The sequence below is a fragment of the Narcine bancroftii genome, chromosome 1 (genome assembly GCF_036971445.1).
Source record: "Narcine bancroftii isolate sNarBan1 chromosome 1, sNarBan1.hap1, whole genome shotgun sequence".
Lineage (NCBI taxonomy): Eukaryota > Metazoa > Chordata > Chondrichthyes > Torpediniformes > Narcinidae > Narcine > Narcine bancroftii.
Window position 1 is genome coordinate 261,769,267 of NC_091469.1, and position 23,777 is coordinate 261,793,043.

The 23,777-nt window shown below is 40.0% G+C and overlaps 2 protein-coding genes across 10 annotated transcripts in view; one reads left to right on the plus strand and one right to left on the minus strand.

The window, feature by feature from the left end:
• The window catches only part of LOC138742504 (large ribosomal subunit protein P2-like), a 479,457-nt gene that overhangs the window by 132,725 nt on the left and 322,955 nt on the right, over positions 1–23,777 (minus strand). The window lies entirely within an intron of this gene.
• Positions 1–23,777, plus strand: part of slc25a22a (solute carrier family 25 member 22a) — a 148,292-nt gene that overhangs the window by 21,866 nt on the left and 102,649 nt on the right. Inside the window, exon 1 of one of the 9 annotated variants that reach the window (XM_069896753.1) lies at positions 11,128–11,163. The exons of the other annotated variants lie outside the window; for them this stretch is intronic. The gene's annotated coding sequence lies outside the window, so the exon portion shown is untranslated. Of the gene's footprint in view, positions 1–11,127; positions 11,164–23,777 lie in introns of those variants that run through there. 9 annotated transcript variants of the gene reach the window in all.

Consider the following 23,777-nt stretch of genomic DNA (forward strand, 5'->3'; position numbering starts at 1 on the left):
CTGGCACTTGACTCTGCCATTTTCCTCCCCTGCTGAAATTTGCTGAAGAGATGGGAGACAGAGACAAAACATTCCTGACATGGATCATTCCCCATACTAATCTATGAAGGGGGCTTCATTCAATTCTTGATTCAATTCTGCAGAAATCTCTTCGATAAATACGTTAATTAGCAACATTCCATACCCCTGCTATAAAGTAAAACAGAAAGTAAAATGAATTTCTCCGTAATTTCAGATATGATCATGAGCAAGCCAACATGTTTCCTGAACGGAATGTGTTGTTAGAGTCGCAGAAACAGGATTTTTTCAATTTACATTAATCTTTGTGACAACCTCCAGTGGTCTAATCTTTCATTTTGATGCAGAGCTATTTCTTTAGTTTTTGGGAGGATAAGGATTTTAATCCCCTGCTATTTGAAGCTTAACATGCTTGAGTCTATCCCATGCAACAGGATGAAAGATAACCAAAACTATTGCAAGTACAGTACAACTCCATATCCCCAAAATGGTCGGATAAACTTTTTTTTTCAGAGAATTGGTCATTTTTTAAAAACAGCCCCGTAGCAACAGCAAATCACTTGTATCAATTTTTAAACAACAGCAAACAATAAGTATTAAAATAATGTTTAATTCTCACCAAAAATAATGCTGCTGGCTGCCGATCCCCGACACAAACCCACCGCTGCTTCTGATTCCCGGAGAGGCTTCCTGGGCCGGTGGCGAGTCGGCCGGCTCCTGTCTTCCTGGTCACCGGAGCTCTCAACCCCGATGCCTGAGTCCCAACTCTGAATCCTCCCCTAGGACTTCTTCTTTGGCTTGGCTTCGCGGACGAAGATTTATGGAGGGGGTAAATGTCCACGTCAGCTGCAGGCTCGTTTGTGGCTGACAAGTCCGATGCGGGACAGGCAGACACGGTTCCGCACACGTATATTGGGGAGTCTGGTGTGCATGTGCAATAGTATGCTGAGGGGACGATTCGGAGTTGGAGTTGGAGTTGGGAGCTAGCTCTGGTGTGCTGAGGAGGGAGGGAAGGAAGGGCGGAGGGAGCGCCACTGAGCCAGAGGTCCTGCTTCTGCCTGGAAGGCCGCTCATTGACGATGCCAGGACAAGGAATTCTTCCAACTGCTTGTGGCTGGGAGACAGTGGCACGCCGTTTGAGAGGGAGAGTTGGAGAGAAAAGTCAATAGGGGAAGTTAAAGAAGCAATGGAAAAAGAAAAGGGAGGGAATTACCTGAAACAAAGACAATCATCGTTCTAATTTCATGTCAGGTGAATTTTTTCAACCTGTGAGGTCAGTTTGGCTCCAAAAAGTTTTGGGATAAATGAGGATTTTGGATAATTGGAGTTGTATTGTATTAAAATATGAGATCATTTGAGTTACTGATAATGGATGATTCACGGATTAACTGTGAGCTGATAATTGCGCATTCCTGGAAATATACCTAAATATGAGTGTTTCTTTATTATGCTTGTTATACCATCGTGACCTTTCACTGAGTATTGACAATGTTAACCTGGAAGTGCTCACTTTCAAATGACCTGTTAAATGAAGCCCTCCATTCCCCCACCCCAGTTAGGTGCATACAAAAGATTTCTCAGCACCACCTTTGAGAAAGAACATTATGGAATGCCCTCTATAATGTTTGGGACAAAGATAAATGCTTTTTCCTTTATTTTCCCCTTGTGCCCCACAGTTATAAATTTGTAATCAAACAGTTCATATGGGATTAAAGTGTACATCTCATATTTTGTTCAAGGTTATTTGTATACATTTCAGTCCAACCATGTAGAATTAAAGGACCTTTGCAGGGCATAATGATGTTTGGGACATTTGGCTTCACAGGTGTTTGTCATTACTTGGGCATGTTTAATTGCTTCATTGGTGCATGTATAAGAGAGCTTAGTTTGCTTCTAAAGCATTGATCACCTTTGGAGTCTGTAGTTACTATTTTTCAACTTGAGAAGCAGAGCTGTGCCAATGAAAGTCAAAGAAGCTGTTATGAGGCAGAAAAACAAGAATAAAACAGTAAGAGATGTCACCCAAACCTTAGAATTGCCAAAATCAACTGTTTGGAATGTCATTACGAAGAAAAAGCATACTGGCGAGCTCCATAATTGAAAAGGGACTGGTAGGCCGAGGAAGCCCTCCACTGCTGATGAAGAAAAATCCCCAAACACTTATCTGACAGATCAGAAACACTCTTCAGGAGGCATGTGTGGATGTGTCAATGACTACTGTCCGCAGAAGACTTCATGAAAACACATACAGAAACAGGATGACCAGATTACAGGTTGCCAAGAAGTATTTAAAAAGCCTGCAGAATTCTGGAAAAAGGTCTTGTGGACAGATGAAACCATGATTAATCTGTATCAGAGTGATGACAAGAGCAAAGTGTGGAGGCATAAAGGAACCAGCAAAGATCCAAACCATACCATCTCATCTTTTAAACATGGTGGGGATGTAATGGCCGAGGCATTAATGGCCACAGGTACTGGCACATTTATTTTCATTAATGATGTAATTGCTGATGGCAGTAACAAAATGAATTGTAAGGTGTAAAGACATTTTATCTGCTCAAGTTAGAGCAAATGCCTCCAAACTCATTGGATGTTGTGTCATCCTACTGCAAGACAATAATCTCAAACATTCTGCTAAAGCAACAAATTTTTTCAAAGCTAAAACTGGAAAATTCTTGAATGGCCATGTCATTCACCTGATCTGAATCCAATTGAGCATGACTTCCACACTTAACGGGACAAGCAAGGGCTGAAGATGGCTGCACTAGAGGCTTGGCAGAGAAAATACTTAGCACCTGGTGATATCTATGAATCCCAGACTTCAAACGGTCATTTAAAACAGGGGATATGGCGCAAAGTACTAAACAAGATTACTTCAAAAGTATGTACCTTTGCTCTGTCCTAAATATGGTGGTGCCCTGAAATGAGGAGATTATGTATAAAAAGTGCTGTAATTTCTACATAGTCAAACCAAAATGTACACAAATACCCATTAATAAATTCTTGAATGTGCACTTTAATTACATGAATTATTTGATTACAAATTTCAAACCGTGGAGCATAGGAGCAAATAAGGAAACATTATGGAAGGCATTGTTTATCCTTTTTGTCCTGGGATAGATTTAACACTCAGTCATCAAGGTTAATTAGCTGCATGTACGTGAGTCTTGGTGGGAGCTTGCTGAGTGTAAATTAGCTCCTCTCTTTCCTGCATTACAGTTGTTAAGCATTTGATGACGTAGAGTGCCTTGAGATGTTCTAAAAGGAACATAAAAGATGGAATGAAACACAAAACACAAAAGTCTGCAGTCACAATGCTGGAGAAACTCAGGAAGTCAAGCAGCATACTTTATATAGCAAAGATAAAGATACAGGCTTGAGCTCTTCATCAAAGTATGAGTAAAATGTAGGCAGGCATGTGAATAAAATGGTGGGGAGGAGGGGCAAGGGTAGGGGGAACACAGTCCCATAAGCAAGAGGTAATAGGAGGATAAGGGAGGGAGAATGAGAAAACTGAAGGAAAGAAGACAAAGGGATGGAGAGAATAGGTAGTGGTTGAGCTGAAACCAGTTCTCCATCTGGTTGGAGAGTGCCAGACTGAATATCAGGTGGCTTTGGTATGGTGGCGAATGAGCCTGTGGATAAATATATCGGTGTGGAAATGGGTGCAGAATTTATATTGAAAGCCACTAGGAGGTCCCTGTCATTCACACATTGACACAGAGTGATGGTGCTCAGTGAAGCGATCTCCCAGTCTTCTTCCTGTCTCTCCGATATAGAGAAGGCCACAAAGGGAACACTAGAAGGCGTAGATGACTCTCACAGATTCACAAGTGAAGTGTTGCTTCACTTGGAAGGATAGTTTGGGGCCTCGAATTCTGGTGAGGAAGGAAATGTGGGCGCAAGTGTGGCACTTCCTGCAGTCACTGGGAAAGGTGACAAGGGGGTAATTAGTGAAAAGGGATGAGTAGATGAGGGAGTCACATAGGTAGCAGACCCTGCAGAAGGCAGAGAGGGGAGGAGAAGATGCGTCTGATAATGGGATCATGTATATGACAGACATTACGGAGGATAATATGTTGGATGAGGATGCTGGTGAGATGATCAGTAAGGACAAGGGGAATCCTATTCTTGTTGAGTCTTGGGACAGAGGGGGCCAAGGTAAATGTGTGGGAAATAGAATAGATGTGGGTAAGGGCTGAGTTGAAATTGGTAGAGGGGAAAGCCATGTTTTTGAAGTAGGCGATCATCTCGGATGATCAAGAATGGGGAGCAGATGTGATGGAAATTGAGAAATTGAGAGAAAGGAATAGAATCTTTGCAGGGGATGGGGTATGAAGAAGTGTAGTTGAAGTAATTGTGGGAGTTATGGGTTTATAGAAAATGTCTGTAGAAAGCTTGTCTCCCAAGATGAAGACCGAGATCAGAAAAGAGGAGATGGACCAAGTGAATCTGAAGTCAGGTTGAAAGTTGGCAGCAAAGTGAATAAAGTTGGCAAGCTCCTCCTGTAAGGACCATGCAAGATGCTGCATAAATACCCTGCTAGTATGGATGGTCTACTTTTCTCTTCCTCCTATTCGGCTTCTTGATTTTATAACCTATCTGATGAGGAATGGTGTTGTGAGGTGGGAAACTCTGGGCAGGTGGGGGGGTGGGGTGGGTGTTGAGGAGATTGAATTTCTATGCTGTTCCTTTTTATTAGTGCATCTGTACATTGTGCTTCTGTATATTGTATCTCATTACTCTCGCCTGGGATCCGCAGATGTCGAGTGCAGTGCACGTCTTTATTTGTGAGGTTGCTTGGATATCAAAGCAACACAGATCCCTCCTATTTTATCCCACTTTCTCCTCCCTGCAAAGACCCAAACCTTTGCTCTTTTATAACAAGGTGAAGCCTTTCCCCTAAGGAGGCTTCAAATTGTGTGGTGTGCAGGAGTTAATTGAGAGGATGCTATTTTTTCTTTGTTATATTAATGTTTGTTTGCTGAATCATCCATCATCAAAGTAAATTTTTTACAGTTCAAATCGTGCAGCAATATTAGCATTCATGACCAGAATGGAAACTGAAATAGGATATCCTTGGCTCATTAAACACCTGCATCCTTGTGAACCAATGACTGATTATTGTCACAATGGGATTTTCAACAGCAAGATGGGATACTTTTGAGAATATCTGTGCCATTCTGAGGATCCATCCACAGTTAAATTGTATTATGCTACTTTGGTTTGGGGAAAATTTAAAGATTTTTAAAAATCCTGAATCAAACCTTTTTTTAAAAATTTCTGTCATGCATGAGCAACATTTTCTCTAAGGCAGCCTTTTAGTTCAAGGATGACAGACTTGCTTTCATTCTGTTCTGAGATGGCTGAAGAATGATTTGTGGGATTTGCAGACACTGCTACAGGTGGGTGGGTAGTTTACGATGTGCTTTCCTCCCAAATGGTGTCAGTGCTTTTGTATTAGCTGCTTGAAGCTTAGATTCCTCAATGCTGCTCCTTGTTCATTCACGGCCAGAGATTCTAGGAATCACTAAAGCCATTTTATTTCCTGCTTGCCCCAAACAGGACTTTGAAAAGATCCATAAAGTATTTTCTCTGTTTTCCTCGAAATCTCTTCCTGTGACTAAACTGGAATAGAACATTTCTTTTTGGAGTCCAGGTGTCAACCCTGCAGAAAATGTGGCCTGCCTGGTGCTGAAGACATTGGCCTGGAATAAGATGCTTCTGTGGTTCATTGATTGTAGAAATGACGTTGGTGGTATTTCCCCTCACAGTGGGTTGTGTAGGAAATGGGGTTCACTCCTGCCTAGTAGTTTGTGGGCCTGGTGAGGGGTTTGAAGTCTTTATTCCAGAACAGTTGGCTGAAAGCTGAATTCTCATACTCATTGCAGCAATGAATCATGAAAGTCATCGTTTCTAGGAAGGAATTACCACATTTTATTTGTCCAAAATGAACTCCTCTCTGTTAACCACAGTCTGCTGAATGACAGTAGGGCCTTCTGTCTGCAGTGAATGTGTAGCTTGGTTTGGAGAACAGGAGGAAGGCAAAAGGTGGAACATGCCATTTAATTCTGAAGAAACACAGTTAAAACAGACAGGTTTGTTCTGATTTGTTTCTTTTTGAAGTGCTGATGAAGGGTTTAAAAACATTGCATAATGCATGTAATATCTTCTGTAGGTCACAAAACATATAATCAAACCAATGAAATAGTTTTTTTTTTAATATCTTCATTGTTATTGTGTTCAGGATCAATTCGATGGGTTCAAAGAGAACCAAGGCTGGACATTTTATCCACAAACAGTGGACTTTATTTATGCACAGGGGAACTTGCGTAGGAACAACACACTAATGTCAGTAAATTAATTACAACTGACACTTATTAAATGAACCTGGTTCCCATCATCAACCATGGCTCAGGGTCTGGAATGGGGCCATTGCAGTCGGCGCTCTGGTGCCCGCACGTGGCCGGCAACCTGGACTTCACTGATGATCCTGAGGCAGCAGCAAAAGCAGAGAGCACAAGACTCCACTATCTGGACTTTTTCACTGCAGGGCCTGTCCTCATGTGATCTACGAGGACCAATCACACGTCAGCCTCACCTGTGGGCAGATCTAACCCTTGATCGGCTGGTGAGGTGACTTCTGATGTACAAGTCCCAGCCAGAGAGACCACATGATTCTGCAATTTCCAGACAGGTCACATGACCCTCCACACTACAATGATGTGAACATTTGGGTAATTGAATAAGCAGTTATACAGGTGCAAAATAATCTTTTTCATTTATAAGTGATAGATAAACATTGAGTAGGAGTTTAGGAAGGATATCCCCACTCTTGGGGGAAGAACTATCAAGTCTTCCATCTATTCCAATGAAAGTTACGTTTTTTTACTTCTACCAATAAAAACCGCAGTTCTCCATCCCTAGTCCACAGAAATGTTAGTGTACGTTATTTGAGTAAAGAGCCACAAGCAGCAGTGACCTTCCTAGTTATCCAGTAACCTGGTTACCTGGAACTAGTGTTATTCTTAAATTTAAATTTTTAAAATTTAGACATGCAGCACAGTAACAGGCCATTTCGGCCCATTCCGCTCAATTAATCTACAACCCCTGGTATGTTTTGAATGATGGGAGGAAACCAAAGCCCTCCAGGAAAAACCCATGCAGACATAGGGAGAGCGTACAAACTCCTTACAGACAGAGTGGGATTTGAACCCCTGTCCCAATCACTGGCACTGTAAGGGCATTGTGCTAACTGCTGTGCCATCTGTGCTGGCCCCATCACAGCCATAATCCTGACATCGACCCAAAAAAATTGAATTCCTGAGTTGTGGGGCAAGTCAAAATAGCATCAAGGAGCCATGGCCAAATTCTAGCTTGTGGACATCTTCAGAGAAACACTCCAATGTTTGGAGTTGCACCTTGCACTAAGAAAAATGGTTGTGTATCATTCTAGCCCTAAGGCAATACTGCAAAAGTTCCTCCAAGAAGTATCTTCAGTTCCTTCATTATTTTACATCTTTACATTGTTCAGAGAGAAATGGAGATGTTCACTGACATACAGAGACTCTTTTTTTTTCTTTTCTTCCCCCTGTCCTCCAGTTTTAAATTTGTAATCAAACAATTCACATGTGATTAAAGTGCACATTACGGATTTTATTCAAAGTTTTTGTATATATTTTGGTTTGATCATGTTGAAATTACAGCACTTTTTATACAGCATCCCCTCATTTCAGTGCTCCAGCAAATAAAGTTGATTATGTCGTGCATGCACAGCAGACCTAAACAACATTCAGGCATTCATGATCATTCACAAATACCTTTGTGTCATAAAAGAACCTTTGAAATAGTAGAAACAGAAATTTCTCATGTTATTACCAGAGTTGAGTCCCCTACCATAAACAAAAGGGGTAAATGTTGGTTTAAAAACTTGATTGGAACAGGCCTGTAAACAATGTGGCTACAAGAGAAGTTGATTCACCTTATGGTGCAACAAAGCCTTTTCTCAAAGCAACCTTCTGTATTGGTATTCTGTCCTTCATCCTAAGCAACTTGCTCATTATTTCCACCACTAGAGCAACATTGTGGTGAATGTCTGGCAGGCTGCCTGTCTCCCCTCTTGCTGTACTAACATTGGCTGTGCATTATCTCTACTGTTAAGGACACTCCCCTTGGATATAACTGTATATGCATCCATTGTCTTTCATTATTGTACCATGAGTTTCTGCTAATAAAAGCCATGATTATTGTTTGACCACATCATCTTTGTCTACTTCATCAACTGGCACTTCAAACATTGACTGTAGTGTATGACCAAGGTGGCTCCAACTGAACCTCCAAGCCAATGAGCTCTGCCGCCTCGGGAAAAGTGGAGCAAGGGCATGGAGACACCACCACCTGCGGGTTTGCTTCCAATGGAAATGTATTGCTTTTCCTTCTTCATCCTGGAATGCCCAACAGCATTGTGGCAGGACTGGAACCAGAGGAATTGCAGCAGCAGTAGGTGACTCACAAGCACCTTCTCAAGGCAAATTGCAATAAAACGCTGCTTTGCTGGCAATACCCAGATGCTGAAAATGAAATTGAGTTGCTAGCATTCTTTTATCGGTATTGAGAGTGACTGCTACTGGGCTGTCTGTCTGTAGATGTCACCACCAGTTTACCTGGCCTCTCCTCATTGGGGCTTTCACTTCTACCAGAAATCCCTTTGCTGTGTCTGTGCTGGAACTGTGACCGACTCTTTCTCCAGATGGCAGCTAAATGTAAGGTTACGATTGAATGTGATGTTATACTGTATCTATCAGTCTCTTATTGTGTACATGTACAATACATTGTATGTTTTAAGATCTGATGAATGAAGCTATGAATATTTTTAATTGTATGAAATGGAAAAGTGCAAATTTGTCAAAAAGCTCTCTTCAAAATCGTTTAAACCATAAAAGGATGTTATTCACTTAGAAAGTCTATGGCTCAACTGTTAGGAAGAGAAAGACTTGGCATGCTGTAGGTTAGAGACTGACCTACAGTAAGACTGTCAGTCTAAATGGGCCATTACTGTTACGACATAAACAACTTTATTTGCTGGAGCACTGAAATGAGGGGATGCTGTATACTATTTTCACAATAGTATTATCTTGGGCCCATGTTATGTGTAATGTTAAGACCTTTCAGGGAACCAATTTAATAAGGTAGGTTTCTGAAGAAGTCACTAAAGGCAAAAGTAAACATAAATGCCAGCTTATTGTAAAGTGGAATAGTGTGGATATTATTCAGTCTTATTGCCATTTTATCGAATTTCTAATATATTGTGATTTTTTTTGTGGTGTATTTAAAAAAAAATTTGAAACAGTTTTAAATTTGGCTTTGTTCATCACTAGTCTTGTCAGCTTGCAAAAATGATTGGAGATGATTTATTCATCTTCATTAGTCCAATGCAGTTCAAACTTCAGCTGTATGATGATAAATTAATTCTGAGAACAACAGATTGACATTCAAAACAAAATCACTTTTACACTCTGCACTTAAATTTTATTTCTTATAAATGTGGAAGATCAGCCCCGAAAGTATTTGGATGGCAAAATTCAGAGACTTGTCTGACTGGAGTTAGGGCCTCAATCCTAATATATGAATGGCAAAGAACATTATCTGACTGGGAAATAACGCAGACTCTACTCTCAGTAATCCTTGATGATCTTTAGTTGGTAGTTTCTAATTTGCCGTGTAACTTTTATAAATCAGAGTTATTCCTTGCATTGTGTTCACTGTCGTACAAGATTGGGAAATAATGTGGATCACTGTATGATCGGCATTTGTGAACTGAGCATGACCTTTATCAGGTTGTATCTTTTTTTTTAGATTTTTTATTTTTCACACCATAAATCACATTAGCCATGATACACACTTTTTCCTTTTCACACATATACAGTGACATTTTCTCCCCCCCACCTCCCTCCTCCCAACCCACCCCCCCACCCCCACTCCCATCCATTTAAGGTATACAATCTAGGATATATTAAACCAGTCAGACAATGTTGTCACTCAACAAAAATACACCAGAAATTCTACTGAGTCCATTCTTTTCTTTCCTTCTCCTTCCATCAACTTAGGTAATGATTGTCCCCGGTAGGTTTTCGCTATTGTATTTTCATGTTACCGTGTGCCAATTTTTTGGTTTGATTTTAATCCAGTCAGAGGTGGTTGCAAGCATTTTATTTTTTGAATTTTATTTCAGAATAATTAAAATGAGTCAGACACTAAATATTGGTGGTCCAAGGTGCCCAAATTTAATTGTCACCTGTTTGTTCAGATTGACTGATCTAAAATGAAATAACTTACGAGACATCACTAAATCTTCACTGCTCTGAATTATTTGACTTGTTGCTTATGATCATAGTTTCTTTATGATTGTGTTTATAGCACCATTTTTATTGTAGACTTCTCTCTTTCTACAATTGTAATTGTTGTCCAGTTATCTTACATTTACAGTCATCTGTCAATCCAAGCCTTTTCAGTTGCACATTAGAATTAACCCAATGGAAACTTGCATGGCGGAGCTGCTTAGAATAGAATATTATTTAGCACAGCGGTGTTAAATATTAGCAGCAGACACTAAATCGCAATGCAACTTAGAAGGATCAACTACAGTCAGGTGTTTCACTCTAAGGTAATGCAAAACAATCACTTGCTGTCGGCCAGTTGTCATGCACATTACAGTGCAGTGTTCTGTAATGGTGTGATTGAACATCAGTGCACTTCATACAGCTTTATTTTCTTCCTTCAAACAATAAAAGTAACAAATTTATGGATAGTTGCTGTGAGTTAGAGCCTCAATCCTAATAAATGAATGGCAAAGAACATTATCTGACTGGGAAATAATGCAGACTCCACTATCTTTAGTTAGTAGTTTCTAATTTGCCGTGTAACTTTTATAAATCAGGGTTATTCCTTGCATTGTGTTCACTTTCGTACAAGATTGGGAAATAATGTGCATAATGTTAATTAGACGTATCTTTCTCCACCTGCCAGTTGTCACTGTCCTTTCACACTTCTCAGTGGTGCCATAATGATTTATGTAAATAGAGATCTTTCTTATTTTAATAGGGACCCCAAGATCACTTCCAAAGAAGCTTTGACACCTATGTAGAGGTAATAAGTTCAGGCTACTTAATATTCTTGAGTTGAACAGTTTGGAATGGAGCTTCAGAAACACTTCATACTTTTCCTGACAGAAGTATTGCTGAGAAATGGTTACAGAGCTGTATTTTGAAACCTTGCATTTTATAGAATATAGAGTAAATCCAGGTACCCCAACAAATAAGATTGTCAGCATTATCGGTGTGAAGAACTAGTGGAACGAGCAGAGGTTGCTCAGCTCATTTCAGTGGTTTCTCACAACTAAAATCAAGTCTGTTTTGTAACCAAGAGAAAAAAGTGCTTGAAGGAACAAGATATCCCCAGAGGGAAAAATTTTGATTTTTGCAACTAAAGAAAAAATTGAGAATAGATATTTCTTTAAAATAGCCCCCATGTGATCTTTTCAATCCTAGGCTATACTAAGTTGGTGTTAAGATGGTAGCTTTGACAACACAGCACTCCTTCAGTACAGCATTGGGATGTCAGCCTGGAAGAACAAGAATTCAGTGCCTTTTGACTTCAAAGCCATTATTATTCCAATTTATTGTTAGAGTACAGACATAACATCACATACAACCTTGAGATTCTTTTTACTGCAGGTGAGGCAGAATTTACCTCTTATTGGCAGTGCAAAAAATAAGACTCAATGTACACGTGCAAACAATTAAAGAAATTTAAGCAAAATGATTGCAATACAGAATGGGGGAAAAAATCAATAAAGTGAGTTTGATGTTGAGGAGTCTGATGGTGGAGGGGAGGCAGCTGTTCCTGAAACTGCTGATGTAAGTTTTTTGGCACTTGTACCTCTCTCCTGATGGTTGTAGTAAGAATAGCGTGTGCTGGGTGGTATGGATCCTTGATGATTGCTGCTGCTGCTCTACAGGCAATGTTCCCTGTAGATGTTCTTGTTAGTGGGGAGGATTTTGCTGTGATGTCCTGGGCTGTGTCCACTACCTTTTGCAGGGCTTTTCACTCTTGGGCATTGGTGTGACCATACCAGACCATGATGCAGCAGATCAACACAGTTTCCACCACTCATTTGTAGAAATTTACCTGGGTTTCTGATGGCATGTCAAACCTCTGCAAACTCCTGAAGAAGTAAAGACACTGAATAGCTTTCTTCATGACGCCGTTTGAGGGTTAGGTCCAGGAAAGATTCTCTGAGATAGTGACTCCCAAGAACTTAATATTTGCTCACCCTCTCAACCACTATTACCCCAATAATCACTGAATTGTACACCTCTAGCTTTCCATTCCTGAAATCAACAATTAGCTCCTTGGTTTTGGTGACATTGAGTGCGAGGTTATTGTTGGTGCACCACCATTCAGCCATGTTTTCAATCTCCCTTCTGAACGCGAACCATGAACAGTAGTGAATTATTTTGTTCTTCAGACTCATTGAATGTCTAAAAATTTGAACCAAATGATTAACTCCAGAAGGAAAAAAAATAACCTTTTGCATAATCAAGATGTAATATTTTTCATGAGTTAAGACCAGCACTATTTGAAAAAGATTGTGATTTTGTACTGAATACTTATTGCTGGGTCAAAAATCTGGAATATTCTCTGTAACATGCACGGTAGATTGCCATGCATGAACTACAGTAGTACAAGAACATTCCATGAAAATAATCCTTGAGGACAATAAGGTAAGATAATAAATGCTATATTTACCAGAGATATCTATTTGATCTGACCAAATAAAATACATTCAGTAAAACTGCACGTGAGGGAAAACAAGCCTTTTAAATATGGAAAGGAGCAATCGACTCATTTGATAATCATCTACATTAACCAATATTTTTTAAGTAAGATTTTGTAGTTGTATTTCAACCAGAGAATTTTAGATCCTACTAACAGTTCTTGAATTTCATATATTTTTGGGTGATACTTTTCTTCAATCTGCAGGATGCCTGCTGCATGTGGCAGAGTGGTTTTGTACAAATATGCTTGGAGCTGGGGAAGGTGATAAATATTTTGCCTCCTTTTAGCAATTTCTTCAGTTCTCACAAACAATACTGATATCATACAGGGCTGTTGGACTTGCAGCATCTGGTATATCATTGTGTAGTATCAATCCTTGGGATCTGTGAAGGGCATTTTTTTTGTCTTTTGCAGGTTTTTTTTAATCCAAACGGGGACCTATTAATCTGTGATGAAACTTGGTGTTGATGTCTTACTCCACTTATTGAGAAGTGTTTGTTGTGACAGAAGTAAATATCCAATCATAATTCTGAAAGAATAATGTGCAGGTTATTCTTTTTTCCACCAGTTGGCCTTGAATTCTATTCAGCAGCACCAACTTACAAACATCTCTGTGCATATTCCTATCCTTGTTTGGCTAATTGCTTATTTTAGATGGGGAGGAAGCTAGCAGAATATTGGTATTGCTGGTTTTGCCTTTTCGCTAGGTATTTGAATTGTTTGAAAATTCTGATTTTATATCAAGGGAGACCTGGTAGATACCAGATGTTCTTCCCTAATAGCTTGAAGGACACAAATAAAACAAGCATATTGTTTAACAACAGTCCAGTAGTTTCACTCCAGATATACTTAATTAGATTTTAAATATCCACAGCTGTCATGCAATTTCAATGTAATTTTTCAGATCATTACTCCAAGTCTCTTTAAACTGGTTATTTTACTGTTTTTGATACAACTTCAATGACAAAAAAATCTTATCTCTTTACTGAATAATCAAGATCAAAATGTGCATTTATGCTCAAGAGTGAGCGAAAGATTTCTGAACACTTGTTATATTAATAGACTACTAATTCTTATGTCACTACAATTGGGGTACCTCTATACAGGTTGATTGTATATTCATGCTTTCTTAGTTATATAACCATTTACGGAGTGGAAACAGGTATTGGCCTTTCGAGTCCATACCGGTTCACTTCTTTTTTTCTTTTTTCTTCTTTGGCTTGGCGTCGCAGACGAAGTCCTCAATAATTTCCTGTAGATTAGTTATGACCTCACAGGTTCGAACATCTTCATTAACCCAATTCCTGGAATCATCTTCATTCTTCAGCGCTCCGGCTGACAAGTTCCATACACTGAGTGAGGATTTTGTTCGAGATTCACATCGCACAGTTTATTTATTTTCCTTTTTTTTTCCCAGTTACTGAGGCCATTGGTTCCCTGAATTCCAGATAACAAGGGTTTTACTTTCCCTTGTTTTCTTTGTTTAATCTCTAAATTGGCTTACTTCAAAGAAAAAATAAACTATACTGTGAGAATTTGAATTGCAAATAATATAAGCATTCGGTGATTTTAATCATTTTGCTGTAGGAACATTGTTATGACTGCTTAAACATGGCAATTGTCACCTGCGAAAAACATTTCACACCACTTTAACTTTTTAATTTTTTTTTTATTTTTCACACTGAACCATATCAATCAAAATACATACAAACATTTCCCTCTTAAATATACACAGTGGCATTTTCTCCCCTTTTTCCCCCCTACCTTTCCTCCCCCCTTCCCACCCCCCTCCAAACCCATTTAATGTTCAACGTATACAATACAATAAAACCATTAAACAATGTCATCACACAATAAACATAAACAAGAAAATTGTGTCATCTACTTTTACACACTGGATCAAGTCATTTTGTCATTTTAGGGGGTGGAGGTCCGCAGTAAGCCCTCTCTGTTGTGTTCCATGCACGGTTACCAAATTTGTTCAAATAATGTGACTTAATTTTTTAAATTATGTGTTATTTTTTCCAATGGAATACATTTATTCATTTCTATGTACCCTTGCTGTACTCTCAGGCTCTCTTCTGATTTCCAAGTTGACATTATACATTTTTTTGCTACAGCTAAGGCTCTCATAATAAATCTTTTTTGTGCTTCATCGAGTTTGAGGCCTAATTCTTTACTTCTTATATTACTTAGAAGAAAGATTGCTGGATTTTTTGGTATGTTGCTTTTTGTGATTTTATTTAATACCTGATTTAGATCTTCCCAAAACTTTTTCACTTTCTCACATGCCCAAATTGCATGTATTGTTGTTCCCATTTCCTTCTTACAGCGAAAACATCTATCTGATAATGTTCGATCCCATTTTTTAAAAAACTTTTGGGGCGTGATATATAACCTGTGTAACCAATTATATTGTATCATGCATAACCTTGTGTTTATTATATTCTTCATAGTTCAAGAACATAACTTTTCCCATATTTCATATTTTATCTTTGTTTAAATCTTTTTCCCACTTTTGTTTGGGTTTATAGCGTATTTCATCATTTTCCTTCTTTTTTTCCCATTATTTTTGCTTTTTCTTTCTTGGGTGCCATTTTCTTTCTTTTCTCCACAACTTTATCTTTTATTTGTTGTGTTTTTTGTTTCTTGAACTTTGTGTTTTCTTCCCTTTATTTCTTCTTTTCTGGAGAGGGCTGGTATTCTCTTACTGGCCACTACTCCATCATGTGACTCCTCCCCTCCATGTAACTCCTCACCCAGCTTCCGGAGTGAGCCTGTGTCCCTTGCAATGCAGACTGAGTCAAATGGCCCACTTTTACTATTTTGATCACATTTTATCCCAGTGATGTTTCTTTTCCATACATGTGCCCATCCTTCTTTCCATCTGCTGTCATCCTCTGATTTCCTGCCCCTCCCTCTTTTTGTATCTTGGAGGCATTATGGATCAGCTTTGCATTCATTCTTGCTAACGTTGGATGCTGAGTTAATTTGTTGCAAGCTTGGTGCTCTCTTCAACCTTGTCCCTTGTGAGATCTTTTTTGTGCTGGGGACTTTGTCCAAGATTTATGTGGGTTGGAAAAATGACCTAATTAATGTTCTTTTGGGGCTATGGGGATAGAGACTTCCAGTAATGTGAAGTAACTCGCATTTTGAATAAAGTAATTTTACAGCCTCTGAGCTGACTGCTTTGTTGTGGATTGGGATCTTGGTTTTCATCTGTTCCTTATTCTGCAATTCCCCATTTTTGGGTGTTTGAGTGCCATAAATACACTTGAACATCCTATGGAGCTCAAGAAGTAAAGAAGCATCTGACACCAGTGATCCTGGTATCGCTCCCAGTGTCAAGTTGATGCTTAATTATGAGTCACACTGTTGCCCACAGATTTATTGACTGTTCATGTTGCATCAAGCCTCAAAGGCATTGGCAGCCTTCCAGTACATTGTGCTATTTTTACCTGTTTTAATTTTGTCAATTCTCATTTACAAATGACTGCATCCCAACTCTTTAACCTGCTACATCCTGTCCTCATTTTTCCCTGTGGTTTGTTTTTGTCTTTATCTCCATTTGTCGAATTGATGCCAGGATCCTTCATCAGATTCCTGAAAATGGAATTCTTCTCCTTGAGTTTTTATTTTGGCCTCATGATTTAACCTTTATGTATCCTGTACTACTTGCAAAGCTAACATTTTTTTCTTTTGGGTCAGCATCCAAAACTGAGTGTTATACTCAAGCTAGATGGTGAAATTAGCCCTACATAACAAGCTGCCAAAATTCCATCTCTCCCTTAATTGCTGTGTTTACCTTCTGGAGGACCACTGGCTGCTGAAGGTCATTCACCCTCCACTCCCTCCTGGTCTCAGTAGCCTTGTGCCCACCTCTCCCAGAATCTATGGTGAAGCTTCAACTAATGCTGCATATGAGTGAAGAAATGTTCTGCTCATCTTAGTCCAAAACACCTATCTTTTCTCCTGTAATTGAACCTTGTTCTGGGTCCTTCAGCAAGCAGAAACCACGCCTTGCCTGTATTTCATGAGGTTAACCCTCATTCTTCCAATCTTCTTTGAGTATCTCTTTATTTTATAGTTCCAGTTGAAGGAGCAGTGAGGAAATTTGTTTTGTGAACAGTCCAGCTCGGTGACCCATTATATAGTACAAGTAAAACCGTGAAGAACTACATAGAAAAGAGAATCTAATTTTGCTAGTGTGAGATTCATTTAAGAACAATTTTGGGGTAGTCTTATCTGTGGAATGAATTTGTGCTGCCCAATTGAGCCAAATCCCTGGTACGTTTTTGAACGGTGAGAGGAAGCCAGAGCCCCAGAGAAAAAACCCACACAGACACTGGGAGAATGTACAAACTCCTTACAGACATTGTGGGATTCAAACCCCGGCCCTGATTGCTGGCGCTGTAAAGGTGTTCTACTAACCACTATGCCAACTGTGCCACCCGAGAGCAAGAAAATTATGAGAAAGTGAGGTCGTGTCTGTGGTTCCTTGAGCAATCAGAAATCTGATGGCAGAGGGGAAGAAGATGCTCTTGAGTCTGGTGTGTACTCGTCTTCAGGCTCTTGTACTTTTTTCCTGATGGTAGCAGTGTGAAGAGGCCATAGCCTGGGTGGTGGGGTTTCTTGAGGATAGAGGCCGCTTTCTGAAGACAATAGCTCTTGTACATCTCCTCGGTGGAGTGAAGACTGGTGCCCGTGAAGTTGCTTACCGAGTTAACTCTCTGGAATTTTTTTTTCCTGTCCTGTGCATTGGCACATCCAAACTAGTCAATGATGCAACCAGACAAAATGCTCTCCATGGTAGACTAGTTGAAATTTTTGAGAGTTTTTAGAAAGTAAGCCCCTGACCTTGGGTGTGTTTCCTTGTTGCTTGTAATTTTAAAATTGCAGTTTGGTGGATCAGTGCATGAAACTTTTAATCTCACCAGTATATTTGTTGGATATGCAAGATTAAGAACAAGATCTCAATGTGCACACTCAATTGTGGTACATGTTGGTTAATTTATGTTTTGGCTTCTTATTCTTCACATTTGTGCACTGAGAACAAATCTACTTGTTTCTTTTCTAGGCAAGAATATAGGTATCTAAAATGTATAGATCCACATTCTCCTCTCCAACACCACCCCACCCCCCAAGTTTATCTGTTGCAGAAGCTAAACTCAAGTTTTGATTTACTGCTAGTGTAATTATAGTAGTTGCATGAAGCCTTCAAGTAGTTGCCAGAAGTTATTTTAAAAAATCCTGTGATTTCCTTCTGTTAAGATTTGCAGAAATTTATCGTGGCAAAGTCCATTTAATAGTAAAATATAAAATTCCTGTACAAGAATATTGTTACTAAATATAACTGAAATATTGCACAATGAGAGTTACTGTATAGCTAAAATAAAAAACAGCATAAAAATATTTTGGGTTTGAGCTGACGAAATGTTGAAAGTATGACATTGCAAGACAAATGTTGCCAAGTCAGGAAAAAGTTAGTCTGTGAAAGCATTTTTAAGTCTGAACTGCTGAAAGGACATTGATTATCAAGCTACCCTCCTGCTTAAAAAAAAAGGCCATAAAGAAATAAAAAGCCACTAGTGCTGATAACAGGTTGTAAGCAGGGACTAAATGAGCACAATCTGAGCTCTTTGGAAGATTTGAGGGTATATTTGTGCTCAATTAGTCCAAAGTCCAGAAAAGCCTGAACACTGATTACTGTTTGCAGCCTTGTTTGTACGTCTGACTTGAAAGGGGACTGCTTTGTGATCTACTATCTTGAAACCCTCAAAAAATGGGGTCGACATACTCCAGATATACTTTTGAAACCTTAAATTCAACTCAAAAAACTGTTGGACATCAATTCGGCCTATAAGTAGACCCTTGAAAAACCCCAAAAAACCCAAACTACAACAAATTTTCATGCTACAAGTATATTAGAACAAAATTTTTCTTGGCAAAACAAAATAGATTTAGAATCCTTCAATATCACTACCATCGTATGAGGCAAAGATCGTGGCCAACACGTCCATACTCTCACTATTTAAACAGTCATCATATGGGTCCCAAAAATGCCAGATAAGCTAGCATTACCACCCTCCATTATGTGTGTGTGTGTGTGTGTGTGTGTGTGTGTGTGTGTGTGTGTGTGTGTGTGTGTGGGGTCTTTCTTCTATGGATTCTAGATACTGCCTTAGAGCTATAACCTAGCAGCTTCGTCGACAGTGTGCCTCAAAAAATCATCTTCTATGCCATCTATTACACATGAGATACTACACTTTTAAACTATTTTATTATTACACTCTGCTTTCACTTTATCCCATGCTTTGAGCACAAAGTCACGCAGCACATCAAGTGATGCAGCACACATTGCCCCGCTTTTTGTGAATGATTTTTCTGCACTCCATCCATGTATTCCATTCTTCACGCACGTGGTCTTTGAATGGCTTGTTGAAGCAGACATTGAGAGGTTGCAATGGAGACATCAAACCACCTGGGATAATTGCCATGTAAGTATTATTTAGTGCTAATCTTTTAGTGTTCTCAGTTAAGTGGCTATGAAACATCTCAGACCAGCAAACTCTGTTCTTACTTAAATTGCCTGGCTGTCTGTTCCACACATTTTTTATCCTTAGTTTTACACCATTTTCATCCATCCATCCTTTTTCATGAAAATGTACAAAAAAAAAATCTGGAATTTTATTTTGGGTTTTGTTTTGCACTTGAAGATTACCATAGGTCTTAACCTTGTTCTGTTGACCATGTATGATAACACCACCATAAACCTGGTCCTTTCATTTCAAGGCCTGTACTTCTGGTTTTCACACCTTTACATTCCACTGTTCTATTGCCTATCATGGGGGTCTCGCCAATGTTTCTGATATTTGCCAATGCAATTAGTGTTTCTGCCTGTTATGTTAAATAAATTGGTGAAAATGTAAAAATTGATGATCAAGGTTTTGGTAGTTTTTGAGCAATTTTGTCTTTTGTCATAATGTAGCGAGGTCGCCACGGCTTGCTTTCGGTTATAGCCCTCAGACACACACACACACACACACACACACACACACACACACACACACACACACACACACACACACACACACACACTTACTTTACTGGACAGAAAAAAGATTTTAATTTGTTGGAATATACAACAATGATGGAGATATTGAATTTTAATATCAATGGGATTAATTACCTCTCAAAAAAGGAAGAAGGTTCTGTCATATATGAAGAAATTAGGAGTGGATATTGTTGTTTTTACAACACCCATTTGACATACAGTTAACATTTAAAATTGAAAATGAACTGGGTAGATCAAGTTTTTTTTAACTTTCAACTCCAAAACTAGGGGAATGACAATTTTAATTATAAAAACTTTACCAGTTAAAATCCAGGATGTAATTACAGACCAGGAAGGAAGATATCTTAGTTAATTGTCAATTTTTTTCTGAAGAATGGAACTTTTTGAATATTTATGCACCCAATTTGGATGATCAGATATTTATTCAGGATACTTAATTTAAATTTGGGGAATGGACATGAAAATATTTTGTTAGGTGGAAAAAAGAAAAAAATACATTAAAAAATTAAAAGAAAGCAGTAGAGATCATACTGAGAGTACTGTGTTCAGTTTTGGTCTCCTCATTACAGGAAGGACATGGAAGTTGTGGAGAGGGTGCAGAGAAGATTTACAAGGATGTTACCTGGATTGGAAAATAAATCTTGTAAGGCAAGGTTAGCAGAGCTGGGACTTTTTTTTTCTTTTGAGCGTAGAAGGATGAGAGGAGACTTGATGGAGGTCTACAGGATTATTATAGGCATAGATAAGATGGACGGCCGGTGCCTGTTTCCCAAGGCTGGATCAGCAAACACTAGAGGACACGAGTACAAAGTGGAGGGAGGGAAGTTTAGGGGAGACATCAGGGGTAAGATTGTGGGTGCCTGGAATGCCTTGCCAGGGATGGTGGTGGAGGCTAAAACATGGGTGCATTTAAGAGACTCCTAGACAGACACATAAGTGGAAGAAAAATAGATTATGTGGTAGGGAAGGTTTAATACCTTTAAGGGTGGGGATAGTATCAAGGGCTGAAGGGCCTCTACTGTGCAGTAGTGTTCTATGTTAAGAACACTAAGAATGGAGCTGAACAGAAAAGTCTGCAGACGTTCTGATTGCAGTGCAATACACAAAAGTGCTGGAGTACCTCAGCAGGTCACGCAGCAAAGGGTCCTTTTGGTCCTGAACCCTTTATTAAGATGTGAGCAGAAAGCAGGCAAATGTCTGAATAAAAAGGTGGGGGAGGCAGGAAGGGGTAGGAGGAGAAAAGGCCAATAGGTTATTGGTGGATATTGGTGGAAGGGCAGAAGATAAAAAAAAAAGCTGTCTGAATGAACAGATGGGGGAGCTGGATGAAAAGGGCTAAGGGATAGGGAAAGAGAGAGAGAGAGAGAAATGTGTCCAGCATTTCTAATGTAGAGGAGGCTGCAATGAGACTATCAGATGCTGTAGATGACCCCTGCAGATTCACAAGTGAAGCTTCACTCAGGAAATGTTACACTTGCGCCCACACTTCCCTCACCATCATACCAGCCTCTGCATCCAAGATAGTGTCCTTTGCAATTTCTGCACCTAATACATGATTCCCACCACCAGACACATATTCTTTTTTTCCTCTTTTTGCCTTCTGCAGGGACCACTCCCACTGTGATTCCTTCTTCCATTCCTCCCTCACCACCAATCGCCACCTTGTCACCTACCCCTGTGACTGCAAGAGTTGCTTCATTTGCACCCTCACCTCCTCCGTCACCACTATTCAGGTCCCCAAACAGTCCTTCCAACTAAAAACAACTTCACTTCTGAATTTGCAGGTGTCATCCACTTCATCCAGTGCTCCTGTTGTAGTTTCCTCTATATCGGAGCGACTGGAAGATCACTTCATTGAGCACCTCAGGTTTGTCCTCCGCAATAGCGAAGATCTTCCTATGGCCACTCATTTCAATTTCCCACCCCATTCCCATGCCTACATGTCTGTCCATGGGATCATGCACTGCCATACTGAGCCCCCCCCCCCCTCCTCCTTTTAGCCACTGAGCCCCTTGTCTGCTGCTATGATCACTATCCTGTTGGGTTGTCTCCTATGCTTTTCCTTCTCATTGAGGGTCGAATGACCTATTTCTTGTGCCCTGAGCCGATTTGCTGTTCTCCTGGAGTCTGCAAATCCTCATGGTCACTGCTGAGCACACAGGTGTCCCCATCTTGGGCATTGACCCGCGGTTGCAAGATTTTAGTTTAAAAACACCAGCTCCTCTTGCAGGCCATTTGTATGGAAGTGCTGGCATTAGGATCATGCGGTCAAACCCTTTGGAGCAGTGTTGTTCCCTGCTCTCCCGGGTCTGCACTAGTGGCAGTGCTGCCATAACAGCAGCTCTTGCCGCCCCAGCATTTTTGTTAAACTGACAGTGCCTGAACATTACATATTTCTAATATTATACTATTTAATGCTCTGACACTCATCAAATTGGCTTTGACTTATTCTTGAAATGTTGTACAGTAGAATTTTCTTTTGTGAACAAAGCTTGAACGAAGCACGGGAAAGAAGGCCCGAGTATGTGGAAAGGGTATGTGGTAACTGACATAGAAACAGAAACATAGAAGATAGGAGCAGGAGTAGGTCATTCGACCCTTCGAGCCTGCTCTGCCATTCAACGAGATCATGGCTGATCTTAAAGTTCAGTACCCCGTCCCCGCCTTCTCTCCGTAACCTTTAATACCCTTATACTGAAGAAATAGATCTCATTCCCTCTTAAATATATTTAAAGAATCTGCCTCTACTGCCCTCTGTGGCAATGAATTCCACAGATTCACCACCCTCTGGGTCAAGAAATTCCTCCTCATCTCGGTCCTAAATGGTTTGCCTATTATCCTCAAACCATGGCCCTGGGTTCTGGATTTTCCCATCATTGGAAACATCCCATCTGCATCCATTCTGTCCAGTCCTGCCAGAATTTTATATGTCTCTATGAGATCCCTTCTCAATCTTCTAAACTCCAGCGAGTACAATTCCAATTTGCGCCATCTTTCCTCATAAGTCATTCCTGCCATTCCAGGCATCAGCCTTGTGAATCGCCTCTGCACTCCCACCATTGCAAGAACATCCTTCCTTAGATAAGGTGACCAAAACTGCACACAATACTCCAGGTGGGGTCTCACCAAGGCCCTGTACAGCTGCAGTAAGGTATCCTTGTTCCTATACTCAAACCCTCTTGATATGAAGGCCAACATACCATTTGCCTTTTTAACCGCCTTTTGTACCTGCATGCTCACCTTCAGAGACTGGTGTACAAGTACCCCTAGGTCTCTCTGCACTTCCCCATCTCTTAATCTATTGCCATTCAAATAGTAATCTGCCCTCCGGTTTGTATTACCAAAGTGGATAACCTCACATTTATCCACATTGTAGTGCATTTGCCCAGTCCCTCAATTTATCCAAATCACACTGGAGCTTCCTGACCCCCTCTTCCGTGCACACAACCCCTCCTAGCTTAGTGTCATCTGCAAATTTGGAGATATTACATCCAATCCCCTCATCCAGATCATTAATGTAAATTGTGAACAGCTGGGGTCCCAGTACAGATCCCTGTGGCACCCCACTGGTCACCGCCTGCCACTCAGAAAATGAGCCATTTATCCCAACTCTCTGTCTTCTACCTGCCAGCCAGTTCTCAATCCACATCAATACTTTGCCCCCAATCCCATGAGCCTTGATTTTGTAAGCCAGTCATTTATGCGGGACCTTATTGAAGGCCTTTTGGAAGTCCAGGTACACCACATCCACTGGCTCTCCCCCATCTATTTTACCTGTCACCATCTCAAAGAATTCCAATAGATTTGTCAAGCACAATTTACCTTTTGTAAATCCATGTTGACTCCG